The following is a 27703-nucleotide window of genomic DNA, read 5'->3' on the forward strand; positions in this document are numbered from 1 at the left end:
TTCCCATCCTGTCTCACCTTCAAGGTTGCTTTACTATAGGCCAGCCAGCATCCTAAGGGTTTTCCAAGATTTCCATCATTTATTCTTCATGATACCCTCCCTAATAGCAGGTCACCTGAATCAGTCACATGACAGAATTGCAAAGGGAAGCTTTAAATCTGATGAATTAGGGTTCTGGGAGAACTTAGTGGTAGAGCATCCCAAGTTCAATGCTTAGTACCACTTCCACATGCCCAGAGGCAGTGCCATTTATGAGCTGATGTGCTGCAACTGAGCATGAGCTAGCCAAGACCAAAGTGTACAACCTTCAGCAAGCACCACAGCCAACAACCATGAAAGCATTACCACCATTCAACCTAGTTTGTGTGACTCATCCAAAACTACAAAAGGGAAAGAAAGTGAGGGTGGGGCAGGGCAGAGATGAATTAATTTGTTAAGTTTTCACAGCAAGGACGGAAGAGACAGTCAAGCCTTGGTCTAGACATACCCCAAGTTCTTCAAGGGAACTTTCCCCCAAAAAATCCCTCATGGATACTGAGTGGTTAAGAGGAATGTGGTAGATAGGAGCCCCAGGTCGCAGAGACTTATTAACTGCCTGACCTTGAGTGCATCACTTTCCTTCTGCTCTTCACTCTCTCAATTCCCTTTCCAGACAAGACTTCTGCAAATCACAGAGCACCCCACTGAGGGCGGAACAATGATGAGGAATCCTGCCTGCTAGAAGATCACAAAGCTCTTCCTGCACAAGAAGGATCTGACCCATCACACCACTGTCCCCAGGGCCATGAAATGAAATGAATATAAGACGCAAAGGAGCTTTACGGGTGCTTGACACCATATGTAGGAAGGCTAAGTATTCCGGTGGCTGTTCATGGTTGTGCATTATTTTACCCACTGTTCCAAAATGCTCTCAATCATCTTCCTATTGTTGGGCACTTAGTCCCAATTTGCTGCTATTATGGAGGAAGCTCTAATGGGGAGTCATCCAAGGAAATTAGTCAGAAAGGGGGAGGGAGAGACAGATGTACAAAGAAGAGGCTATGCCCTGTCAGAGTGACTGGAGGGAGAGAGACCATCCATCCTCAACTCACAAGGCTTCCAACCAAATCAGAGCCAACTGGAATCTTCAGCATTTCAAGGGGCTCCCTCCCTGCGAGTTCTCCATGGGATCCTAGTGAGTTCCAACCTCCCAAGTCCACAAACTGATTTGTTTGGTTGTTTTGGGGCCACACCAGGCAGTGCTTGGGAGTGCTGGCTCCATACTCAGAAATGATTCCTGGCAGTCTTGGGGGACCACATGGCTGCTGGGAATTGAACCCAGGATGGTTTCATGAAAGGCAAGTACCCTATCTGCTGTGCTATCTCTGCAGCCTACAGGACTAGTTTTCGCCTGCAAAACTGCTGTGCACCCCCTGCCAGGATTCTTACAGTTGACAAAGGCACTTGCCCAAACATGCATCTATAGTGGCCTAATGCCCGCAAATGTTCCTGAAGCCTCTAACCTTCTGGTGAGAAGCACAATTTAAGCAAAGGAAGAAAGAGTGGGTGCTTGCCTATCCCGTGGCTGACCTAGTTGAATCCTGGCACTATTTAGTCCTCTAAGCACTGCCAGAAGCCACCTTGAGCACCCAGCAGGGGCATGTATTGCACTGGGTTTTTCATCCCACAACTGTGACCTGGCCTCTGTGAGTGAGGGGTGTCAACACACTTGTTACAGAGGACATCGGCACAGGGAGGTGACATACTGGAGACCAGGTCAGGAAAGCAGTGGCTTGAGCATGTGGATCTGGCTCCAGTGGATTTCATCTGGCAGATTTCACAATCTTAAGGAAGACCCACCAGATGCGAACTGTCTTTCTGAGCCATCTCTCAACACCTGTACTGTGGTACCATGTAACCCCACACCTATCTGTTCCATGTACACCAGACCACACGCTCTTCCTCAAAGGCAACCCTATGTCCTTCCCTCCTAACTGGCCTCTCCCCCATGATAATGACCATGGCAACCATACTTGGCCTTGGGTGCCAAGAAGAAGACTGTGGAGTACCCGCAGATTTCCTGGACCAGATGGCCCAGACAGGGACCCAGGCTCAACCTGTGCCCAGATCATCAGCCTTCCTCCTTTAGGCTGGCCCAGAGCTCTGTGAAAACAGGGATGCAGTACTCATGGACAGGACTGGGTAGCAGCTCGGGGACTGTTGCAAACTGATGACAATCTTAGAAAAGAAACCGGGGGTCTTTAGCCAGCACCCCCTGTCTCTGAATCCTACCTCTCCCTGGGACCCAGCAGTGTAGTCTGGTTCTTCCCTGGGCTAGGCCTCAGTTCCTCAGTAAAATGGGAAAAAGAAACGACACAGACTAGATGAGCTGTCCAGTTAAGAGTCCTTAACATGGGGACTGGCGTGCAGTACATGCTTCCTAAGGGCTGGCTGCAACAAATTCTTTCCTTTTTTATCTTTTTCCCTGCAGTACTAGAGATTGAACCCTAGCCTCCTGTATGCAAGACAGTTAGCTTTACTGCCGCACCACATCCTAAGCCTCCACGGTAACTATTCTTATCCAAAGCCGCCTGCCCACAGAGAAAGAGGTGCCAGCCTCTCCTCCCTGCCTCACTCCCACCTGCCCTCCAGGTTAGGCCCCTGCTTTTGGGTGTCCCTCACAGTTCTGACTGATGACTCTGCATGCCTGTCCATGTTTTCGGGTCATTAGGATCTCACTTAATTGTCAGGGTACAGTGGCAACACCTGCCCGATTTTTTAGGTAGTCAAGGAGGTTGAGGAGGCCAGAGCATGCCCACTGGGAGGTAGTTCCAGTCAGAAAGAGGAAGGCCAGGCCACACCCTGGCTTAGGGCCCCCAGGCAGTATGCACTGCCTGGCCCTTCATACTACAGGGCAATCAACTATGCTGGCCTGGCCACAGCAATGCATAGTCCTTACGACCCTTGCTGGACCTTACCAGATTAAAGCATGCTCTCAGCACACCAGTCAGGCCACCCCCAAGACCATCAGGGATAACCTCAAGGCAAGGAGAGGACAGAACATAGTTCTACACTTTTTACTTTTTGTCTTTGTCACCTGGAGAAGGAAATACCACCTCTCAGTGCCTCATATTGCTTAGATCATCATGAATGTGAATTCAGACAGAGAGTAGTGGCCTCTTTCAACTGATTGAGACACAAAAGCCAGAAAGATTCTGAGTGAAGCCCACACTGCAGTGAACCCAGAGGTACCCCCTGCTTCAACTGGATTTGTCAATACACCCTCCCACTGTTCACTTCCTAACATCCCAGGGCACCCAGCATATCCTCTTGGCATTGTGCACTCCCAGGGACATAAGGCTACTGCAGCTCTGCCTTTCCTCTGCATCTTTTGGTGCAAAGGGCCAGAAGGGCAATGTAAGACCTCTCTAAAGGAAAAGCCTTAAATTCCAGGCTCTTTTGCCTTGCCCTCCATCCTTCACATGAGACAGTCACAGTCAAAGGGAAGCAGGGGTCAGGAAAAGACTCCAGGATGACTGCACATGCTCTGTCTGCAGGAGCCCTAGGTTCCATCCCTGGCACCACATGATGCCCCCAAGCAATGTGCCAAGAGTAGGCATTATGCACCACTGGATGTGGTCAAGAAAAGGAGGGGGGCCTGAGCAATAATACAATGAGTAGCACTCTTGCTTTACACAAAACTGACCGATTCCTAAGACCCCATCTAGTCTCTGAAAGTCTCCAGAAGTCAGTCCTGAGTGCAGAACCCTGAGCGCCACTGGGTGTGCCTCCCACCAAAAAAAAAAAAAAAAAAAAAAGGAGGAAAGGGAAAGAACCCTTGTCTTGCCAAGCCAACATCTTCTCCTGTCCTCATTCACCCCTCAGTAGTTCCTCAGGGAGGTCAGGAGGACAGAGCCCCTACCCCACTCATGGGAATGGTGAGGTTCTGGAAGGAACTGGTCATGAAGCTCCTCACAGAGCCCAGCCTCCTTGGGGCCAGAATAGTCGTGTTGTCCTGCAACTTGTATTTGTCGTGCTGGGGACATAGCCCAGGGCTTCATACCAGCAATACTAAGTGTTTTCCTCTTGAAGACTCTCCTAGGCCCCCCAGAAGCAGGTGTTTTTTTTGTTTGTTTGTTTGGTTGGTTTTTTTGGTTTTTGGGCCACACCCGGCAGTGCTCAGGGGTTACTCCTGACTGTCTGCTCAGAAATTGCTCCTGGTAGGCACGGGGACACCGGGATTCGAACCAACCACCTTTGGTCCTGGATCGGCTGCTTGCAAGGCAAACGCCGCTGTGCTATCTCTCCGGGCCCCCTCTTTTTTTTTTAGCAGTTTTAAGAGAAACACCACCACCAGCATCCTCAAGTCCTCCCCGAGGGCCCTCATCCCCCAACTCCAGGGTTGCTGCACTAAGTGAACACATGCCTGGGGACACTGGAGCCAGCTCCATCCCTTCAGGGCAGAGCCCGAGCTGCCTTGGGCTGGCGATTCCAGAGGAGGCTGGCACAGGCTGCCTCTGCTGCAGGCTCCATCTGGAGGATCCAGTGGGCTGACCGGCACAGCAACCCTTATTCTCCATGCCATGGCCGTGTTGGGACACTCCCAAGGGGCTCAGGAGCTTGGGCCAGCAGCACTGTCCCTATGTCCAGCTCTCAGCCTGGTTCTGGTTCTGCTGCTGTTGAGTTTGGGAAACTCCCAATGCTGGGAACTAAGTGGGAGAGAGGGAGCCTCAGGGCCCTGGGGGAGGACCAAAATCCAGTCCTCTTAGGCTCCCTGGGCCTGGGAGGGATGCAGAGGAGGCAATAAGCAGACCCAGAGTGAAGGCTGGGCGCGCGGCAGAGCCTGCGCCAACAACCCATGCAATCTTGAAGTGTGTGTGTGTGTGTGTGTGTGTTCGCGCGCACACGCGCGTGTGTGCTTGTGTGTGTGTGCAGCTGAACAGCAGCCTCAGAAACTCCTTTCTCATCCCTGTCCAGCCCCTCAAGGTGCTCTTGGCTCAGACTGTGCCGGATATTTTGCAGGCAGCAGCCTCTACACCTGGAACAAACCCTGAAGGCTGCGGTCACTGGGTTTTCTCTTCCTCCCCCTTCCAATCCTCTGCTCAAGACCCAGCCCTTGTACAACCTCAGGGTGCAGAAGCACCAGACACACTGGAACCCACAGTCCACTGTCCCCGGCCCAGCACAAGTCCATCCACAGCGTGGAGACTTAGAAGTGGGTGGACAGGAGACTGGAGCCTCGAGTGGGAAAAGGTCCGTGAGTCAGAGCTGGGGATCCCCGGCAGTCCACCTTTTTTGTCTGTCCCACTGGATCTGAAATGAACCCTGCCTGCACCCTGCCAGCTGCAGAGTCCTGGGTCTGCAGAATAGAGTGGGCCAGAGAGGCATGTCCAGCCCGCACCTCATCCCTAGGGCAAGCACCACCCCCTTGCCACCAGGCCTGGGGAGACTGCAGACCAGGGAGGTGGGAGAGAAACCGCTTGGACCCCTAACACACAGGCACACACACAGGCACACACACAGGCACGCACACACACAGGCACACACACAGGCACACACACAGGCACACACACACACACACACACACACACACACACACACACACACACACACACGCCGAGCCAGGTGGGCACAGAGCCCCTCAGGGTCTCCCGGCAAGCAAGCAGGCAAGCAGGCAAGCAGGCAGGCAGGCAGGCAGGGTTGGAACCTGGGCCCGTCCGTCCGTCAGTGGTGCTGAGAGCAAGCAGCTAGCGGTGCCACCTGATCCCCCACCCCCTCCGCCCCGCACTCGCCTACCTGGGCCTGAGGGTCCCCATCTCGGCGGCCGGGTCAGGGGCGCCCCCTCGGCGCCTGCGGGCCATAGGCCTGGGGCAGGGCGGGCGAGGGGCCGCGGCGGGCGCTGCGGAGCCGGCAGTCCCGACACCCCCGCCCGCTGATGGATGCCGACTGCAGCAGCGGCGGCGGCGGCTCGGCGTGCGCCGGGGGCTGGGCACGGTGCCCACAGCCCCGGGCCTGGTGCCCGACGCGCGGCCCGCCCCGTCCCCGCCCGGCCTCCGCGCCCAGTCCCGGGCGGCCGCGCGCTGCCCGCTCCCCGGTGGCCCTGCCTCTACCTCCGCCTCCCCGCCCGGCCGGCCGGCCTCTCCCCCGCCCTCTCGGCTCCCGGGCACTGCCTCTGCCCGCCCGGCAGTGCCCGGACCGCTGCGGGACTGGGCCTGAGCGCTCGATGCAGGGCCGGCGTTTGGGTGGGAGGCAGAGCCGGGACCCCCGCTGCCCCCTGGGCGCGCACGGGGGACCCGGCTGGGAGACGGAGGAGGGGAAGAGCCCTGACTCAGCCTCAGTGGGCTTCCCGGCCCACCCGGACTCCTCCAGAACACCTCCGGAACTCATGGCTCCTCCCCCACCGGGAAGACTTACAACCGTCTCCAGGGACCCAGTGTGCCGGTGGAGGAGGGGTGCGGGGTCCCTAAACGCTTCAGAGCCAGTGGCCGTGTGTCACCCCAGGACCACCCCTGTGCAGCAGTTTCTGGAGCTGTGTATGCCCCAAGGCCAGGAAGGTGACTGGGTAGGTGGGTAGATGGCCAAGGAACCTGTGGCTCATCCTATCTGCACGTCCCCCCACCCACAGGCCTGGAACTCAGCCTGGGGACAGTCCACAGGGCCCAGCTGCAGGACCTTAGGACAGGAATAGCGGCTTAGTGCTCCAGGCCTACTCACAACAATATGGGGAAGGGGCTGCACCTGTATCACTAACACCACTCATGAGACAGGTTCTTCAAGGGGTGGTGGGTAGCCCACAATGCAGGCAGCACACTTGCACCCCGTACAGTGTCCCCACACAAAATCCTCTGTCGTACACTCTTTCAAGGGAGGGAATACTCCCGATGGTGCTCAGACACTATTCCCAGGTTGGGGGATCCTGCCTTTGGTGGGCCGTAGTTGGAGGACCCCAGTCCGAGACTGAGAAGAGGAGTCTCTGAGAGAGAGAAGGAAGGGAGTAGGACAGTGTGGCGCACATCCCCACATGCGTACTGCAGCCTGGGACAAGTCTGCTGCAAAGCAGGACAGGCAGCGGTGGTAAAAACAGCCACGGGCCCTAGTTTGGGGACCTCTGCCCTAGAGCTTCCAGCAAGCATGGCTATGCCACCTCCAACAGCCTCTTAGAATCAAGACAGCCCCTCATGTTCCTTCTCTGAATTCCCAGAGTCCTCTTCAAGTGAAACAGGACCCCATCCTGTTTCACCAAGGTGTCTGAGACTCAGCTGCCAGTCCCTTTCCTCTTGTTTCCATCTACTCTGTTTCAGACTTTGGAGCAGACAGAGCAGGAGCAGCTCTGCCCACCCCAGAGCCCTGGACATACCAGACCAGGGCCAGTTCCCAGGCCCTCAGTCTTGCAGACCAGCTGGCTTCCTTGCGAATTCCTTCCTTTGCCTTTGAACGCTTCTTTGTCCCCTCCAGTCTCCCTGGAACTACCAGAGACCTCAAAAGCATAGTCTCAAGAAAGTCTTCATGCCCCACAGAGAGAGTGGGGTAGGGAGGGAGAGGTGTCCATTAGGGATTCATGCACTTATTGAGACATGAACGAAAGCACCCCAAATCTTGGAATTATAACGACAAGGTGAGTTCAGTACTCCCCACATTTGCTAAGAGATTCTAGACTGCCTTTCTGCCAGAAAGTTTATTCCAAATGGACCCAGCCTCCTCTACTCCTGGTGGGTTGGGTGAAAGTGGGTACAGGATCTAGCTGCATGGTCTAAGTCCTTGATCTCAACCAAGCCTCTCTTCCCAGGCAGGAGCCCGCCTCCTCCTCCCCTGGGATACGACCACTTCCCCCTCCCTCCCCCACTAGGGGAGCCTCTTTCCCAGAGGCATCCAGGCTCCATTCCAAAGACACAGGCAGGCCCGTTCCCAGACATCTTTCTAGGTTTACACCAAAAGACTCAATTCACTTTGGATCAGTGGGGCCCCATGGAGCTCTGGAAGCTTCTGCCCTCTCTCTCTATGTCTCTGTCTTTCTCACTCTCTCTCCATACACACTACAATGAGGCATGGGAAGGGGGACAGTGTGTGTCCTAATCTCATTGGCTAACAGTCCAGTTTGTCATGTTCCCCTCATTTGACAAACAGCTAGGCTAGAGCCCAGCCTGGGATAAATCTGTCAGTCATGATGCCACAGCTTCCCTGGACCTCCAATAACCTAATTCAGAAATGTGGTCTGGGTTGGGTGATGGACACTAAACACACAACCTCCCTGGGCATCAGCTGAAATCACCATCCTTGTCACTTGGCTGCCCCCACTTCCCATCCCCCAAGTAGGAAGTCTGAGGCACAGGACAAGAACCCAGTCCAGGGCCTCACCTCATAAAATCAACCATGGAGAAAAGGCAGAAATAGGGGCCGGAGAGATAGCACAGCAGCAGGGCACTTGCCTTGCACGCAGCCAATCCAGGATGGACAGTGGTTCAAATCCCAGCATCCCATATGGTCCCCCATGCCTTCCAGGAGAGATTTCTGAGCGCAGAGCTGGGAGTAACCCCTGAGCACCGCCTGGTATGACCCCCCCCCCAAAAAAAAAGACAGAAATAAAGGAAGAGGAGGAGCCAGGCCACAGAGAGGGTCCTTCAGTTCTGTCATCTGAGTTCTGATTTGCCCTCTGTGTGCTTTAGTCTTCTCCCCTGTAAAATGGTAGTGATTCTCCTACTCCACACACGTCACTGGGCCTTGGGGATGGGAGTCAACAAGTGCTGGCTGAGGAGGAAGACCAGAGCCCATCCTCTGTTCAACTGAAAATGCAGAAGGATGTTTCTTCCGAAAGTTTAACTGGAAGGAATGTGGTGACAAATCTCTAGGATTCAGAAAAGGCAAGAGAAGAGTGAAAGAGACAGGCTCCTGGCAGGGGAACAAGAGCTAAGGCTGCTCAGCAAACACACACACACACACACACACACACACACACATACACACACATACAAACACACACACACAAATACATACAAACACACACACACACACACACACACTCATGTGCCCCTGCTACTCCTGGAACAGAAAGGAAATAATTCTAGAAGGAACCACTCCATCCCCCTTCTTTTTCAGTGCTGGGGCTCAAACCCAGGTCCTCTCGCGTGCATGCTTGAGTACCACAACTGAAATACATACATGACCCACCCTTACAGCTTCTGAAATAAAATATCAAGGTCCTGGGCAAAACAGCGACTTGCCACTGTCACCCTGGGTAGTCAGTGCACTGCTTGCCAGGATGGCCCCAAGTATTCCATGGTTCTGTGATTCCCAGCCACCAAGGGCCCCTGGACTTCCAAATGAGCAAGCAGGTGGGTGATGAGGATCTAGGCTTTCATCCAGTCAGCTCAGATTCACCTGGGAACCAGGTCCTGAACCAGGAGAAAGGAAAGCCCTGAACACTGCTGTATGTGCTCCAAATACCATAACAACAACAAAATTATTAATCCCTTTCATTTTGAAGTCACTGAGCCTCAGAGAGGTTGAGGGCTTCCGAGTTTCCTTGCCAGAATGTGACTGCCAGGCCTTCTGATGCCAAGCCTGGGCAGCTTCTTCCCTCCAGGACTGTGCTGACCACTAAGACATCTGAAACAGCTCAGGCCTATTAAGATGTGCCAACAGGTAAAATTTGCAATTAAAAAACAAAGACTGTGGGCCAGAAGGATAGCACAGCAGGTAGCAAGTTCACCTTGCATGCAGTGGATCTGGGTTTGATCCTTGGCATCCATATGGTCCATTGAGCCTGTCAGGAGTGATTTCTGAGTGCTGTTGAATTGCCCCCCCCCCCAATAAACACAAAAGAATATAATACTTCACATTAATCATTTTTATATTAAAATCATATTTTTTGGTGGGGCACCACTACAATAGTTCTGGAAATATATGTGTATGTTCTTCGGCTCTATTTAAAAAATAGAAAAGATTTTTGTTTATGTGTGGCTCTCATGATATTGATATGGGTCAGCATTTCTTTTCCTTTCTGTTTTTTGGCCACACTGAGTGGTATTCAGGGGTTACTGTTGGCTTTACACTCACGAATTACTCCTGGGTCAACCTGGAGAACCATATGGGGTGCCAAAGATCTAACCAGGGTCCATGAGTTATAAGGCAAGTGCTTGTACTTGTCGCTCCAATCCCAAATCCGCATATCTATGGGTCCAGCTACTCAGAGGTGCAACAATGAGGCTCAGAAAGAGTTCCATGGAAAAAGCAGTGCCTGGACTGAGCTGGGGGAAAAGGAAGGTCATGGGGAAGGGGGTACTCCAGGGCACATGTGCTGCAGGGCATCTGGCTCTAGCCCCAGAGGATGTGGAGCCTGGGTGGGCTGAGATGCCACCCCCAAGCAGCTGAGAGCAGGGCCAGCCTCCGGAGGAAGCAGCCGGAGCCAAACTCTCCCAAGCAGCTAGCTGAGTGATCCACAGGCCTCAGAAAACTGGCCCAGGAGACTAGTTGCACTGAGCACTGGAGCATTCTGGAAGGGCCGAAGGCAGCTATGATGGTGGCAAAGAGTAGGCAAGATAGGCAGATGGCATTGATCACCTAGCAGTGACTATCTCCTTCCAGCTGCCCCTACCCTTCTACCCCACTTCCAGGAATTGTCCTGAAGCATAGTGTTTCCCAAAACCATCCCAAAAACCTCCCACTCCACTGCCCAAGTTTATGTTCCATTGTGAACAGAGAGGTGACATGGCATCATAGCTGCTCACATGGCACACACAGCATTCCCAGATTTAGTTGGAATGGCCGAAGAGTGGGGTCTACCTCTGGAGGGGGGCTAGTGGAAGGCCTGGGGGAATTTGATTATTAAGCAGACAACAGCCTGGCATTGGCCCACACCTCTCTGATCCCCAGTTCTCAGAAGAATGGGGGTAATCTCTTAGGACTCCTGGGAAAGGGAACAGGAAAAAGTACTCATCCACCAATGGTTTAGTGTGCTCCTGGGGTGCCTCTGATCTCCTCACAGCCTTCAAACGTGGTCTCCCCCATCTGAAGCCTCCCCTCCCTGCCTCTCCCCGGCCTCACAAGTACACACACTTCATGTCTCCACATCTGAATTGGGGGCCCCATGGTCATAAGGCACCCTGGCTTCTCCAAAATGAATTTTGTTTTAACAAAGGCGGCTTTTATCTTGCTTTCCTTACTCTTCCCTCTTCTTCTTCTTCTTCCCCCTTCTGTATCCACAGCTAGCCCTCCACCTCCACACTGGTCTAGGGATCCAGAGACTCTGAAATTGACTCAATTCAATCTTAAGCTACCCTCTGTGGCTAACAGTGTCCACACTGATCTCCACCAAGCAAATGACAGGGATTTGTCCTTCTCTGTGACCTAAAGTGCACTCTCATTCCCTGATGAAACACACCAACACCTCATCTGACTTTCCAGACTACGCAGAGCCCACTCTCACCTGCTTCTCGGTCTTCTCAGCACCCTACAGTATATTCAGTCCAAGCAGGAGGCTCTGGACCCAGCTTGCGGCTCTGCCTTCCCACAAGTGCTCTCCTCTCCCAGGAGACGCTCTTCCCTTTCCCATCCCTCCAGGAAGCCCTTCCTGAACCCCTCCTCCTGGCCTCTTTTCCTCCTGCCCTGGCCAGCACCCAGTTGCTGAGAGGTGACTGTGTGTGTCCCTGAGGATAACTGCATTCTCAGCACTAGAATTTGGGGAGCAGAAAGGAGTCAGTTGTTCACTAGCCTCCATTCTGAGGCTGAACTGTTGGAGCCAATCCCACCTAAGGGGCACAATGCTCAGAGATAGTTCTGGGTAGTGCCAGGGATCATGTAGTGCTGGGGATGGGACTCAGGGCTCCTGTGTGCAAAGTCTGCACTCCAGTCTTAAGACATCACCACAGCCTTAAGTTTTATTTTTAAAACATATTTTTGGTCCAGACAGGAATATATGCTAGAAATATGGGGGTGTAAAACATTCTTAGTATTAAAGGCTATAGCTATAAAACTTAGGTCTCTCTCTCTCTCTCTCTCTCTCTCTCTCTCTCTCTCTCTCTCTCTCTCTCTTCCCCTCCCCCCTAACTCTCTTTCCACTTTAAGAGACTGTTCTAAAAATCCCTGCCAGCCCTAGGTCAGGTTCAGCAAAATTTTACCATAACTTGGATCACCACCACTTTCATATTCTCACATTCCCAGCCTGAGCACCAACAGTGTCCTTTTGGAAGCTGACACTGCCTGTGGTCTTGGCCACTCTGCCCTCATTCCCCCATCTGCAGGGACCAGACGGTTTGAGCAGCCTCGACCTCACTGGCTAATCCCTACCTCCATGCAACCAGGCAATGCTATTGCCCTATGCCAGGTCAGGCTGGGAAGAGCAGCCACCAGTGTATGCAAACACAACCTTCTGCCTCGGCACCTCCTGCCCAATGTCCCTCGCCAACTCTGCAGCTTTTATGGTCTTGCCCAAAATAACCATTGGCTTCCACAGTCCTCTGGGCATGAATCAGCCTCCCCTGAGAGCCTGGAGCAGCTTGAGCACAGGAAGGACACATTATCCATCTGCATTGTGGCCCCGATGCTCTCGGGTAAAGGTCTCGGGGATTTAGTGAGCTCTCAGTGTGCCTGGAGGGACCAGTACTAGAAGGCAAGAGTTTGACAGCCAATAGACACCCCCTCTAGAGGCTGGTGGTATAGGGGATTCCTAGGGCAGAGGTTGGAGGCTGGTGCCAATAGAGCATCCCTAATTGGTCCTACACAGACTAATCATACCAGACTATTCAAACGCATATTAACAAAAGTGGAATAAAAGGTGCAAGTCATAGTCACATGTGGTTAGCAGTAACTATTCTGGCAAGTACTGATGTAGGACACAGCTATCAGAGTTGACCCAAGTTAGACTGTAGAAATATTCCTCATCTCTAGTAAAGAGTAGATGGCAGAGGATGGGTGAGGCTTGGGGCTTGAGCTGTGGAGGGGGACCTGCAAAAATTCAGTTGTGGCAGAGTGATAGCAGAGCGGGTAGGGCATTTGCCTTGCAAGTGGTTGACTAAAGTTCAATCTCTGGCATTCCCATATGGGCTCCCAAGGCTGCCAGGAGTGATTTCTGAGTGCAGAGCCAGGAATAAACCCTGATTGTCACCAGGTATGGTCCAAGAACAAAAATCCAGTTGTGATTCAATGCCCTCTCTTTGCTCTCAAGCCTCCATTCAACTCTTCCCATTAGTAAGCAGGGGGCACACAGAGCCCTGCTTCTCTGCTCCGTGCAATGGCAGGAAAATGTGAGGTGCCCTTTACCAGGTGCCCCCAGTCCAGACTGAGAGTCAGAGGCCAGGTGGGTTGGAGTAGTGGCACCTCCGGCTCCGGGACCACCTCCACACTTTCATATATTCTTGGCTGTGTATCTTACATTGATTCCCTTGATAGCTGTGCTTAATAGCCTTGTGCCTCAGCTTCTTTGCCATGAACCTTAGTATTCACAGAAGGAGTAAAGAAGCCATCTATGGTGTCTCTCAGAAGAGTGAGTAGTGCATAGTAAGTGCTCAATGAGGGTTACTCATCACTCCTCAGCCTCAGGAGCCACTTCCTTGCCATAGCACTAACCTCCGAAGGCCCAAAGCTGAATCCCACCCACACAGAGCATCGTTCTCCAATATTAGCTCTTACCCCTGCTCAGCCATCATGTCTCTAGGACCATGTCTACCCCGGCACCCATTCTGCTGCCATTTTCCCAGACAAGCAATTCCTCTCTCAGTGATAATTGCAATTCTGCCAAGAAAAAATGGCAAGGCATAAGAAGTGGGCTGCGTGTCTGGTGCTAAGATAACCACCAGGGGATAGGGTCAAAAGCAGCCCTGAAATCTTCCCTCTTAAGACTGCCAGGGAAGAGGAGAGTCTGGGGAGACAAATGCCAAGCTCCCCACTGCCATGGAAACCTCAACCCTGTTCCACCAGATCCACAATGGGGTTGTAGGGTGAGAGGAGAAATTATTCCTGTGTTCCAGTCAGCTGTGGCCGCTTGGTCTGAACTCAGGCTGAACCAGGGGAAGATGCTATCCTGGCTAGCAGAGGACTCTGAATTCCGATCTTGGTTCTGAGCTTTCAGCTCCCATTTTCCTCCCTGACATTCAGTGTTCTCACCTACAATGTGAGGGCGTTGAATAGTGTGGTTCTTAACCTTTTAAGGGTTATGGTTTCCTTAGAAAATGCAATGAAAAGTTCAGAACTCCCCCAGAAAAATGCACATAGGCACACACACACTCTCTCTCTCTCTCTTCCTCTCTCTCTCTTTCTCTCTCTCTCTCTCTTATTATAATTTCAAGCCCTAAGAAACCAAGAAATATCATTAAGCCTGTGCAGTGAATACCCCCTGGATCTGTGAACACTTGTTAAGAAACCATTGGCTGGGACCATCGGGCATCTGCTTTGCAAATAGCTCATCCATGTTTGATCCTTGGCATTCCATATGATTCCCCGAACCCTCCTAGGAGTGATCTCTGAGTGCAGAGGCAGAGTAAGTCCTAAGCACTGCTGGGTATTCCTCAAAAAATAAAAATAAGGATGGAAAGATAGCATGGAGGTATTGTATCCCGTATGATTCCCTGAGCCTGCCAGGAGTGATTTCTGAGCATAGAGCCAAGAGTAACCCCTGAGTGTTGCTGGGTGTGACCCAAAAACCAAAAAAAGAAAAAGAAAAAAAGAAAAGAAAAGAAAAAAGGTAACCTTGGATTGAATAATTTCATCATTCATAAGAAAAAAACCAGGGCCGGGAAGGTGGCGCTAGAGGTAAGGTGTCTGCCTTACAAGCGCTAGTGTAGGACGGACCGCGGTTCGATCCCCCGGCATCCCATATGGTCTCCCCAAGCCAGGGGCGATTTCTGAGCTCATAGCCAGGAGTAACCCCTGAGCGTCAAACGGGTGTGGCCCAAAAACCAAAAAAAAAAAAAAAAATCAGATGAATTTCTATATTATTTACAGAACCCTTATGTTGAAATTTTCATCCAAAAGATGACAGTTTTGAAATGAACCTCCATTGGATTTTTCGTTGTTTTTTGTTGTTGTTGTTGTTGTTGTTGTTGTTGTTGTTTTGGGCCACACCCGGCATTGCTCAGGGGTTACTCCTGGCTGTCTGCTCAGAAATAGCTCCTGGCAGGCACGGGGGACCATATGGGACACCGGGATTCGAACCAATCACCTTTGGTTCTGGATCGGCTGCTTGCAAGGCAAACGCCACTGTGCTATATCTCCGGGCCCTCCATTGGATTTTTCAATGATCAGCTAAGCCCTGAGCCCTCCCAGAGACACTATCCTACCCACTCTGATCTTGCAGCTCCTCCCACATCCTCTTCATCCCTTGCTCTGCAGAGACTCAACACATTGTCCACAAGGGCTGTGCCTGCTGGTGGGCTAATGGACAGTACTCAGCTTGGTCTGCCTCTCCTTCCTATACCCCAAATCCCTGAATCACACACCAATCAATAAAGAGGTTCCTTGGGGCTGGAGAGATAGCATGGAGGTAAGGCATTTGCCTTTCATGCAGAAGGTCATCGGTTCGAATCCCAGCGTCCCATATGGTCCCCCGTGCCTGCCAGGAGCAATTTCTGAGCATGGAGCCAGGAATAACTCCTGAGCACTGCTGGGTGTGACCCAAAAACCACAAAAAAAAAAAAAAAAAAAAAAGAAAAGAGGTTCCTAGACACTCCCTGCCACCCCAGCATACCCTTACCTCCAGATACTCCTCTTCTCCCAACCCCCTCCACACACACATACTCTCCTCTACACAGGCTTGCAACTGCACCTCTAGATACTGGGTAGTGCAGTCACACAGAACAAGCAAGAGTTATCTTTAGAGGCTCAGTGACAGGACAGGTGAATGCAGTTTCACTCTACCAGGGCCACCACCACCAGCTCAAATGAATCACTGCCTTCTATGTGAATGTGCTTGTTGGTGCGGACAGAGAACCTGTGATGGCCTCGGGAATCAGTGCTTTGGATCAGAAACCATGCTGGACACATTTAACTGAACCCAGGGTTACATGGAACAGTTCAGGGGACAGGAGCCTATAGTACCACCCATCCTCCCCTGACCAATCCTGTCAGACCAGTGCAGCCCAAACTAAGGAGCTCCTCCAGCAGGCTGCCCCAGAACTTCTCTATGCAAAATACCCCATAGGCTGGATCTTGGTGCTTCTACCAGTCCCTGGTGCAATTGAGTGGGTCTCCCACACCTGCTTCTGTAGTCTTGCTATGAATGTCCCAAGTCCCCAGCATGTACAGCTCATTTAGTGTAGTGAAGCCATTCACCTGTTTCCCCTCCTGGAGAGCACTCTGGGAAAGTATGCGACAAGACTTAGAAGCATGCATACCTGTTAGCCCAGGAATCCATTTTCTAGGGATGTATCTGTATGAACAATGAATGACTAGATTACAAAGATGAAGCCAGGAAGAGAGCTCTAGATCGGGGAGGAGAGTGACATATCTTATGGGTATAAACATCCAAGTTTGGGGGCTGGAGAGATAGCATGGAAGTAGGACATTTGCCTTTCATGCAGAAGGATGGTGGTTCGAATCCCAGCATCCCATATTGTCCCCTGAGCCTGCCAGGAGCGATTTCTGAGCGTAGAGCCGGGTATGACCCAAAACCCCCCAAAAATAAATAAATAAAAAGATCCAAGTTAGATTGCTGGCACGACATAACCCATGAAGCACCATTGGACAGCGCTGGTGGTGACCCCCAACATGGCTGGGCCTGAGCAGCACCACATTACAGGGCCCAAACATTGAGCCATCAGGCCTCGTTTGTTGATTATCACTGGGAGTAGCTCCCAGACACCCCCCCACCCCTCCCACTGTCCCCACAAAAGGAACGTTTGCTGGGCTGAAAAGATATCATGCAGGTTAAGACATTTGACTTGCACACAGAAAACCAACCTCAGTTCAGTCCCCAGCCAGCACCCACATGTGGTCCCTACTGCACCACCAGGACTGATTCCCAGACGCAGAACCAGAGTAAGCCCAGAGTACTGTTGGGTGTGACCCACAATCTAAAAAATAAATAAAAGACAAACATTTATCTGCTGTACACGTAAGTCTTATATATCTATGAAGTGGAAAACTAAAATGAATGTAAATATTCAAAAACAGTTGTCTATGTTACATAAAAATATATATCATATAAATATAAACTATTTTTGGACACTTATGTTCATTTCAATTTTGTATGCATTTCAGTTATATTTACATATACTGAAATATTACACAGGTGGTAAAATATGTCATGGGATGAAACTAGAGGAATGTGTGGCAGTTGGACTTGGACACGCCTCTTGGATACCCCCATAGTAATGACAGTTGAACATGGACATGCCCTCTGGACACACACCCCAAGGAAAAACGTGGACTGTTGAGGGGGGAAAGGGAGGATCGTGACCAGAGCAGAGCCTTCTGGTCTGAAGTCCTGAGATAAAGCATCAAAGAGATGCTGCCTGTTTTGTATCTATTCCCTTTTCTTCCTTTTTTTGTACGAGGGCCTCCTCCCAGCCACCTCTGGTGGATAAAATTTCCTATCTCTCTCTCCCTCTCTCTGAAACTCTGGGACAGTGGTGGCAGACTCCAGGATGAATAAAAAGTGTAGTTGGTTTCTCTTTCTCTCCTCTCTTCTCTGTCCCACGTGAGATACATAGATATATAGCAACCAAGTTTCAAAGGCAACATAATGGGAGAACTGATTCAAATAATTGAGTTTGGGGGGAAGGAGAATGACCAGGAGGGTGTTAGGGTCCTTGGGTAGGAAGATGGGTGTGGTGATGGATGTGGTACTAAAATTATGTGCATGAGAAACCAAAAACAGTAATAAAATAGTAAAATAAAATAGCATGATGTCATGGATCTATATGAGTTCATGTAATAATGTTCATAACATAACAGACATTACTTTAATTTTTTTTTGTTTTTTTTTGTTTTTTGGTTTTTGGGCCACACCTAGTGACACTCAGGGGTTACTCCTGGCTATTCGCTCAGAAATCACCCCTGGCTCGGGGGACCTTGGGGGATCGAACCTCAATCCTAGGCTAGCACATGCAAGGCAAACGCCTTATGGCTTGCACCACCGCTCTGGCCCCACATAACAGACATTTCTAAGGCAAGCATAGGACCCTGGAATATAGCTCAGTGGTAGGAACCCTGCTTCTCATTAGTGAGGTCATAAGTTTAGTTCGTGGAACTGTCCTATACTGCTGAGTGTGATCCCTGGTGGCTGTCAGCATGATCTACACACAAGTGTAGAGCCCCCAGAATATCACAACCAAGTATGTGAGCCTTACAAGTACCAACTGTGCAAGTCCTAGCACTGCAACAACCCAGGAAAGGGAAGGGAAGGGAAGGGATAGAAACAAGTACAAACTAGCGTGCAACATAGGATCCAATTTCTGTAACATAGGTGTGTCTGTATGCAGAGAAGTAAAGTGGAAGGAAATGTACTGAAAATAATGTTCCCACTAAAAACAATGGACTTGTGGTCCCCCAGGTTATTTTATAGTACTGGATTGGTTTCCTTTGTATCTATTTAGGCTTTGTATTGTAATTACTTGTTTTCTGGTGTATATATTAACATATATTATTCATAAGAGAGTCATTATTTAAGAAAATGCATGGGACCTGAGAGATAGTGCCAGTGGTAAGGTACTTGCTTTGCAAGCAGCAGACAGGGATTGATCAGTCCCTTGAGTACTGCAGAAGTGATCCCTAAGCAGGGCCAGGAGTAAGTCCTGAATACAGTTAGATATGGGTCCAACACCCCCCTTCAAAAAAGAAAAGGTAAGAGGGGACCGGGAAAATTACTCAAAAGACAGGAGTGTACGTTTTGCTTATAGGAGTCCTGAATTTGATCTGTGGCACCACATGATCCCCTGAATGGGGAGTGACTCCCCCCCATTCACTAGCACCACTAGGTATAGTCCTAAAACAAAACAACAACAAAAGGTTCCAAGATTCTCACTTCACTCACAGCAGCCAGCCTTGATGTTCAAAAATGCTGTTGAAATCCCAGTCTTTTGGTCATCTTTTCATTAAGTCTCTCTGGCTTGGAAATTGCTGCCTGCCTCTCTGGTCTTCCAAAAGTATCATTCACTAGAGGCCCCATCAGGCCAGTCCCCAGTATGGGTCACCTGATGGAGGTTTGCACAGATGTCCCCAGCTCCAGGGCTCCCTGTTCCTATCATGTGGACAGAGTGAGTCCAATCACCTCCTGTACAAAGAGGGCGGAACCATCATCAGAGTAAAGGCAATCATGGCAGTGAACCTTCACATGTGTGCTTGTTTTCCTTCCTTTAAAGAGTGTAGTTCACTCTTTTCCCTTGTTTGTATTTTTTTTTTTTTTTGTGGTTTTTGGGTCACACCCGGCAGTGCTCAGGGGTTATTCCTGGCTCCATGCTCAGAAATTGCTCCTGGCAGGCACGGGGGACCATATGGGACGCCGGGATTCGAACCGATGACCTTCTGCATGAAAGGCAAACGCCTTACCTCCATGCTATCTCTCCGGCCCCATTTTTTTTTTGAGGGGGGCACACCCAGTGACGCTCAGGGGTTACTCCTGGCTCTACACTCAGAAATCACTCCTGGCAGGCTCAGGGGACCATATGGGATGCCCGGATTCGAACCACCGTCCTTCTGCATGCAAGGCAAACGCCTTACCTCCATGCTATCTTTCCGGTCCCTATTTGTTTTGTTTTCTTTTTTTTTTTTTTTTTTTTTTGGTTTTTGGGCCACACCCGGTAACGCTCAGGGGTTACTCCTGGCTATGCGCTCAGAAGTTGCTCCTGGCTTGGGGGACCATATGGGACACCGGGGGATCGAACTGTGGTCCGTCCAAGGCTAGCGCAGGCAAGGCAGGCACCTTACCTCTTGCGCCACCGCCCGGCCCTGTTTTCTTTTCTTTTCTTTTCTTTTGATTTTGCTTTGGGGTCCACACCCGGTGGTACTTAGGGCTTACTCCTGGCTCTGCACTCAGGAATAACTCCTGGGGGAGCTCAGAGGGCTCTTAAGGTATGCAGAAGATTGAACCTGTGTCAACTGCGTGTAAAGAAAGCTTCCTACAGTTGTTCTGGAGATTTGGGACATTGGTGGTGGCAATGTTGCACCGTTGAAGGGGGGTGCTCTTTACATGACTGAACCCCAACTACAATCATATTTGTAATCAAGGTGTTTAAATAAAGATATTAATATATAGGGGCTGGAGAGATAGCATGGATGCAGAAGGACGGTGGTTCGAATCCTGGCATCCCATATGGTCCCCCAAACCTGCCAGGATCGATTTCTGAGCATAGAGCCAGGAGGAACCCCTGAGAGCTGCCGGGTATGACCCAAAAACCAAAACCAAACAAACAAAAAAGATATTAATATGTATAAAAAAAAAAACATTTCACATCGCACATCTCAACCTGCCCAGCAGCTAGTGAGGGAGGCATTCTCATAACCATTATTTGGATGAGAAAACTAAGGCCCAACAACTGCAGAAACACAACCTCTGTAGGTTACATTATGAATCAGGATCCAAATGACTCAGGTCTGATTTGGACATGGAAGGACCATCAGGGACTGCCTGGGTTACTCCCCACCCTTGGTCTAAAGAACCCTCCTCTACAAGCTGCAAATTCCCTTTGATTTGCCCTTCCCCCAGCCCAGTTCACAGTTGCCCACACAAGCCCTACACCCATCCCAGTCCATCCTTCCCATCCAAATGGCAACCTGATCTGCAGCCTTTCCTGTCTCCTAGCAACAGGACGCCCAGCAGCACCACCTCTGGGCTCCCCAGCTCAGTCAGTCTCCTGGAGGGAAGGGGCAGCTAGCAGGCTCCGGTGTTGACAGCACTGGTGTGCGAGGGCAGGAGAAAAAGGATCCTGCAGCATCAGCCAGCACAGCCCTCTCACTGAGCCTGCTCCCCGCTTCCCAACTGGGGCCCTGGCTTTGGCAGCACAGTCCTTTCCCTGGAGCGACTGATGATCTGCTGACTCGGACAAAAAAAGCTGAATCCTTGGGCTTAAAGTCTAGTCAATGCCAAGTCACTTTAGCATTTTGGAAATGCATGGGTCCTTCCCACCAGAATATTAATACCAAAATCTGCAATAACAGAGTGCTAACAACAAAACAGCTACAGTCTATTTCTTTTTAATAAAATTTTGGATCGAATCGCAGATTACAAAGTTGTTCATGATTGAGTTTCAGTCATACAATGTTCCAACACCCATCCCTTCACCAGTGCACATTTCCTGTTACCAATGTGCCATTGTAGAAGACATTCTCTCTCTTTCTTTCTCTCTCTCTCTCGTTTTCTCTCTCTCTGTCTCCCTCCCTCCGTCCCTTCTCTCTTTCCTGCCCCCTTCTACAGTATGCAGAAAGGAGAGTGGCAGCAGGCCTGTAGACACCCTAGTAAAGGGTGCCATATAACAGGTGACCAGGTGACTACAGCCCCACAAAGCATGTACCAGAACTTGTCTGCCTCTGCCTACCCCCACCTCCATCCCTCATCCCCATCACACAGCTGGGGATCACAAATCCAGGGAGGAGAAAAGATTTGTAATCAGCCAGCATCCTTTATTTAATGAGCAATTACTATGTGTGCTGCACTGAGCTACTGTGGTGAATGATTAAAAAAAAGTTTCAACTTCCACATCATCGAACAGATGTGCTATGAATATAGATTGGTAATTGTTAAAACTGAACAATGTGGTCTTGGAAATTCATTATACTCTTCTCTCTACTCCTCTACATGTTTAAAATGTCCTGTACTATTTTAAAAACAAACATTTTAAGGGGCCAGAGATATAGTACAATGGGTAGAGTACTTGTTCAGCTTGCAGCTTAATGGGATTTGATCAGCTCCTTATAGGTCCCCTTTGCCAGACTAGAAGTGATCCCTGAGCATAGACACTGGGTGTGGCCAAAAAATGATATTTTTTGATTTAAGAAAACAAAATGCTAAAGATAGTTAATGTGCATATACATAAATATAAACTTTGACTTGAAGGGAGAATATTAGTTTAAAAATTGCCAAACATGGGCCAGAGCGATAGCATAGCAGTAAAGCGTTTGCCTTGCACACAGCCAACCCAGGACTGACCAGGGTACAGTTCTCAGCTTCCCATATTGCTCGGGGAAGCCTGCCAGGAGTGATTTACTTTTTTTTTTTTTTTTGGATTTTGGGCCACACCCAGTGACGCTCAGGGGTTACTCCTGGCTATGCGCTCAGAAATCACTCCTGGCTTGAGGGATCGTATTGGATGCCAGGGGGATAGAACCATGGTTCATCCTAGGCTAGATGCCTTACTACTTGTACCCCTGCTCCGGCCCCAGGAGTGATTTCTGAGCTCTGCCAGGTATGGCCCAAAAACCAAAAAAATTAAATTAAATAAAAATTGCCAAAGAAGGATCCTTTTCTCAAATAGTTTTGTATTGTTTTGTTTTAGGGTTATATCTGATGATGCTCAGTGGTAACTCCTGGCTCTGCACTCAGGAATTACTCTTGGTAGGCCCAAGGGACCATATGGGAAACTGGGGATTGAACCTGGGTTGGCACTTTCAAGGCAAATACTGTACTCTGTGCTATACTATCACTCCAGCCCCTTTCTGATAGTTTTAAAAGACAAGCAAATGCCAGTGCACAAGAACCACTTACAAACCTCCATCATTCTACAAAACTGCCTACCTTTGGGCTGGAAAGAGAGTACAGGAATAAGGCACTTGCCTTCCATGTGGTCTACCCAAGTTCTATCCCTGGCACCATATATGATTCCTGAGCCCCACCAGGAGCGATCAATGAGCATAGCCAGGTGTGGACCCCAAACCAAAATGAATAGCTAAGTGTCCTAACTCTGTTTTAACTGGGAAATCAAGGTTCTAGGTGGATGTTAGTCAGTCTGGTTGGGTCCCCTCCTTTGCACACAGCCCCACTGTGACGGTGAACAGGCAGAGTCCCTGCTTACTGGGGAAGAAGCCACACAAGCACTCAAGCTTCTGGGTCACTGAGGGGGAGGCAGGAGGCAGCTAGGAATCCAGAACTAAAATCAGGAAGCAAATTACAGGTCTTCCTCTGAAGGTCTCCACCATACAGAACTCCCAGCATCTGCAGACTCCAAGTTTCCAGAGACAGCAGAAGCACAGGCAGGAGAGAGATGGGCAGTGTGAGGCTAGTGAGATACCAGCGCCACAGAGAATGGAGAACAGAGAACGGGACAGATGGGCTCAGAGAGGCCACTGGGAGGCGGTGCAGCCTCGCAGGCAGGATTTGGGCACCCTGCGGGAGTAAGCTGGCTACAGTGCTGGCTGGCTGGGAGATATTGAACAAATAACATGACCTCTCTGAGCCCTTTATCTCCTCAGCTGCAAATTATAGATCATTTTACATTTCAAGTAGGCCAGATACAGGCTTTGTGCTAGGTAATCTATGTTAAGGGTTTAAACTAAGCTCCTGGCACAGAGTCAACAAGCAATAAAGGATGGCTTTAGAAAAAAAAAAAAATGGTGCAGATTTTCTCTGGAGAAGTCTGTGTTCTTTGAACATCTCTCTCCCTCCTTACCTCTCTCTTCCCATCACACACACACACACATACACTTTTTGATTTTGTTTTGTTTTGTTTTGTTTTTTTGTTTTTTGGGGGAGGGTCACATCCAGCAGCACTCAGGGGTTACTCCTGGTTCTATGTTCAGAAATCGCTCCTGGCAGGCTCAAGGGACCATATAGGATGCCGGGATTCGAACCACCATTCTTCTGCATCTAAGGCAAATGCCCTACCAATGTGCAGTCTCTCTGGCCCTGGCACACACTTTTTGAAATATTTCTTTCTTTCTTTTTTTTGGGCGGGGGAGTTGGGGCCACACCCGGTGACACTCAGGGGTTACTCCTGGCTATGCACTCAGAAATCACTCCTGGCTTGGGGGACCATATGAAATGCCAGGGGATTGAACAGCAGTCTGTCCTAGGCTAGCATGGGCAAGGCAGACGCCTTACCACTTATGCCACCGCCCCAGCCCCCACTTTTTGAAATATTTCTTTTAATAAAACTGTTTTGATTCACTAAATATAGTGCTGGGGCTGGGTAATACAGAGGTTACAGTGCTTGTCTTACACATAGTTGACCCCAGTTTGATCCTTGACACCCCATATAGTCCTCCCAAATACTGAGCACAGAGCCAGGAGTGATCCCTGAGGGCACGTGTGCACAAAATCACAAATGTGCTAACCATACAATCACACTTCTATGTATTTCCTAAGAATTGCTAGCAGTCTTGAAGAGATACTTGCACATTGATGTGTATAAGCAACATTAAATATGATGATCAAGCAGTGGATATAGCACAAAGGTCCCTGAAGCTTTGGCTAGAAATGCAACACAGGAGTCTCTGTCCCATTCAGCCTGAGAGGGTTGGGAATCTGACACAGGTGCCTGTGCCAATGATCACTGAGGACCTATGACAAGAAATAAGGCAGTCACAGAAGTCCAGAGCCACGTGCAAGTACATGAGAAACTCAAGGTCATCAGTGCAGAGAGACACGAGTGGAACCGTGACCACCAGGAGTCAGGAGGGGGCTGAGCTCAGAGCTGCTGAACTGTAATGCTTAAGATGGCAAATGTTCTGAGTGTTTTCCACAAGTTGAAAAATGCAATTCTAAAAAGTGTCAGAAAATCAAACCAAGAGTGAAGGAGAATGAGGAGCATTTATCGCAGCAGGGGAAGAACTGGAGTTATGAGGCAGGAGTGCCCAGGCAGCAGAACGGGGCTGGAGCAGGAGGAGTCACACACGTGGCAAGCACACCTTCCCAGGCACCCACACACTGCAGTTCTACCTGGGGAGTCTGGCTCTGCGCTCACAGCTGCTCCCCCGGAGGGGCTTTCCCCAACCCCCTCAGATACTCAGGTCTTTAGAAGATCTTCTCTCCTCCTCCCTTCCCAGAATCCTCTGAGAAACAGGAAGGGAACAAAGCCCAGGAGACAGGGAACCCTACAACCAAGTATGTGTGCAACCTCTGGTCATAGCAGACACCGTGAGAGAGGAAGGGATAAAAAAAATAAATAAAAACCCAAACTGAAAAAATAAATAAAATTGACAAAAAATAACTGAGTCCAATCTACTTTTTCTTTCATCCCATGGTCATACATGGGGCCAGGGGGGCACAGCCACTCCATCCCAGGCTCTGTGAGCTGGAAATAATGCCTTATCCTTCCAACGGTTTCCTTCGCTGTGAGAACAGCCCCAGCACTGCCTCTTAGGGTTTGAAGAGAACAGCAGGAAAATATGGGAGAAAAAAGCAAGACCTGATGATGAAGGGAAACTGGGCATTTCTTTGATGATATCCCAGTATGCTAAAGCCTCTATCTCCTCTGCAGATTCCCAGCAGCCATCCCTGAGTCCAGGGTACTTGCAGGGGCCAGCCCCAATGCCCAAGAAGGCAAACTTTCAGGGCAATGCACTCTCTCTGTTTTTTTCACCCCGTGGCAGGGTGAATGTCTGCACACATGTTGTGGGCCAGTCAGAGCAGGGTTTCTGCACAAAGCAGAAGTGGGAGGAAGAAACAAGGGCTGCCAACTCCTTTACACACTGACCCCTTTCCCCACAGAACTTTCTGGAACCAAATGAAGTGGACAACATTGCCAGAAAGACCTTCTGAGATCAGCTAACTCTATGCCCTCGTAGTACTGATGTGAGATCCAAGAAGCCAGTGACAAAGAGTGAAACCAATCCTGGGTGTTTCCACTCCCTGGGTGCAGATGTTTCCAATGAACTTTGCCATCCTTATTTTTCATGGAGTTCATGAAAGTTCATGGAGTTCAAGTTTGAGTTCATACGTTCAACTCTGAAGGGGCTGAGTTACTCTTACAAGCCTAATCCTAGGAGGCTGGCCTCAAGGGAAAGGCAAAAAAATGAGGGGACAGACAGAACTGAGTGTCAAATCCCAGCTCCAGTACATCAGCGCTGAATGCACTACAGTGCTTGGACAACAGGGGTAGCAAAGAGCCAGGCCTTGGCCCTTCCTTTGAAAGTGGAATGAAGAGAAACCTCAGTGATGCAAAGCTCTGGCTACTTCCTGGAAGGCCATATGGGAACTGGACAGGTACCACTCCACAGACAGCAAAGCTACTACTACCCTCAGGCAATGACTCCTTCAAGGTCAAGGAGCAAGTTAATGAGAGCTGGAATCCACAGTTTTCAACTCCTTTCCTTTTCCTCTTTTGGTTTTAAGGCTAGACCTGGTCGTGTTCAGAGGTTATTCTCTGTCTTTTGGCTCAGAAATGACCCCTTTGTGCTTTAAGGGCCATATGTGGTACCAGGCACCTAGACCTCTCTCTCAACTTCAGTTTCCAAAGTGTGAGCTTGCTAGGGCTGGAGAGATAGTACAGTGAGTAAGGCACTTACCTACCTTTACACAACTGACCCAGGTTTGATCCTGGACATCCACATATTGTCTCCCAAGCCCTACCAGGAATATCCCCTGCATATAAAGCCTGGAGTAAACCCTGAACATAGCCAGGTGTGACCTAACCCCCCACACTACCTCTCAATGTTTTTGTTTTCCTGTATTTTTTAACCACATCTGGCAGTACTTAAGGGTTACTCTTTCCTCTGTACCCAGGAATTACTCCTGGCAGGCTTGGAGCATCATATGGAGTGCCATGGATTGAACACAGTTGGCCATGTGCAAATCAAGTGCCCTATATGCTGTGCTATTTTGCAGCCCACCAAAATTATTATAAAAGTTTAAAAATCCAAAGTGTGAGTTCTTGCTCTCCAAGCAATGATTTATGTACAAGGAATTGCAAGGAAGGCAGGTTACTTCTAGATACCTACTACCCACAAGGCTCAAGGGAACTGGCCTCAGCCAGAAAGGGAACTGGAGCATCCCCATTACCATGGCAGGCCTGGGCCCAGAGCCGGGCAGGGTTCAGCACTGGCACACCAGGCCAAGTGGGCCAGATGCCAATGTGGAGCCATCGACACTGCTCAGGGCCCTCTCACCAGCTACATAATAAAGTAATTATGGGATTAGGGATAAAATTAGTCACTTGTGTAATTATTTTGCTTAGAACAGGAACAGAAAGGGCCCTTTTAAAAGTTATTTTTCAGTCCCTCCCAAGAATATGGCTATGGACACTGATGGGTGAGCACACACAGAAACACATGCACGCCCAGTGGGACCTGGTCCTGACCCTGAAACTGGAGGCCACACTCACAGAGAATATGTCTATCCTGCAGGGTGCATCACTGCCTCTATGGGACCTCCATCCTGAAGAGTCTGGTGGAACCTGCTCTAAGGGTCCTCTCCAGTCTCCTTTGTGTCTGGTGCTCTCTATCTTGTCTTCTCTCTTTCTCTTCCAGGGAGTCAGAGAAGCACACACACACACACACACACACACACACACACACACACACACACACACACACACACAACTGCAAGAGGTTCACATCCTAATCACCAGAATCTGTGAATGGGAGAAAAGGACTCTGCATATGTGATCAAGTTAAGAATGTTGGGAGGAGGGTTGAAGGAGATACCACAGCAGGCAGGGAACTTGCTTTGTATACAGCCAACCCAGGGTTGATTCCCAGTGCCCCATATGGTTCCCTGAGTATCACTGGAGCCAGAAGTTAAGCCTTGAGCATTAAAAATAATGTTTGGGGGCCGGGCGGTGGCGCTAAAGGTAAGGTGCCTGCCTTGCCTGCGCTAGCCTTGGGCGGACCGCGGTTCGATCCCCCGGTGTCCCATATGGTCCCCCAA

General features: G+C 50.0%; 1 protein-coding gene across 8 annotated transcripts in view; it reads right to left on the reverse strand.

Moving 5' to 3' along the window:
• The window catches only part of EPB41L1 (erythrocyte membrane protein band 4.1 like 1), a 123428-nt gene that overhangs the window by 63052 nt on the left and 32673 nt on the right, over nt 1-27703 (reverse strand). The window contains exon 1 of one of the 8 annotated variants that reach the window (XM_049779115.1): nt 5776-5892. The exons of the other annotated variants lie outside the window; for them this stretch is intronic. The gene's annotated coding sequence lies outside the window, so the exon portion shown is untranslated. Of the gene's footprint in view, nt 1-5775; nt 5893-27703 lie in introns of those variants that run through there. 8 annotated transcript variants of the gene reach the window in all.

This window comes from Suncus etruscus, chromosome 9, assembly GCF_024139225.1.
Source record: "Suncus etruscus isolate mSunEtr1 chromosome 9, mSunEtr1.pri.cur, whole genome shotgun sequence".
NCBI classification, from domain to species: domain Eukaryota; kingdom Metazoa; phylum Chordata; class Mammalia; order Eulipotyphla; family Soricidae; genus Suncus; species Suncus etruscus.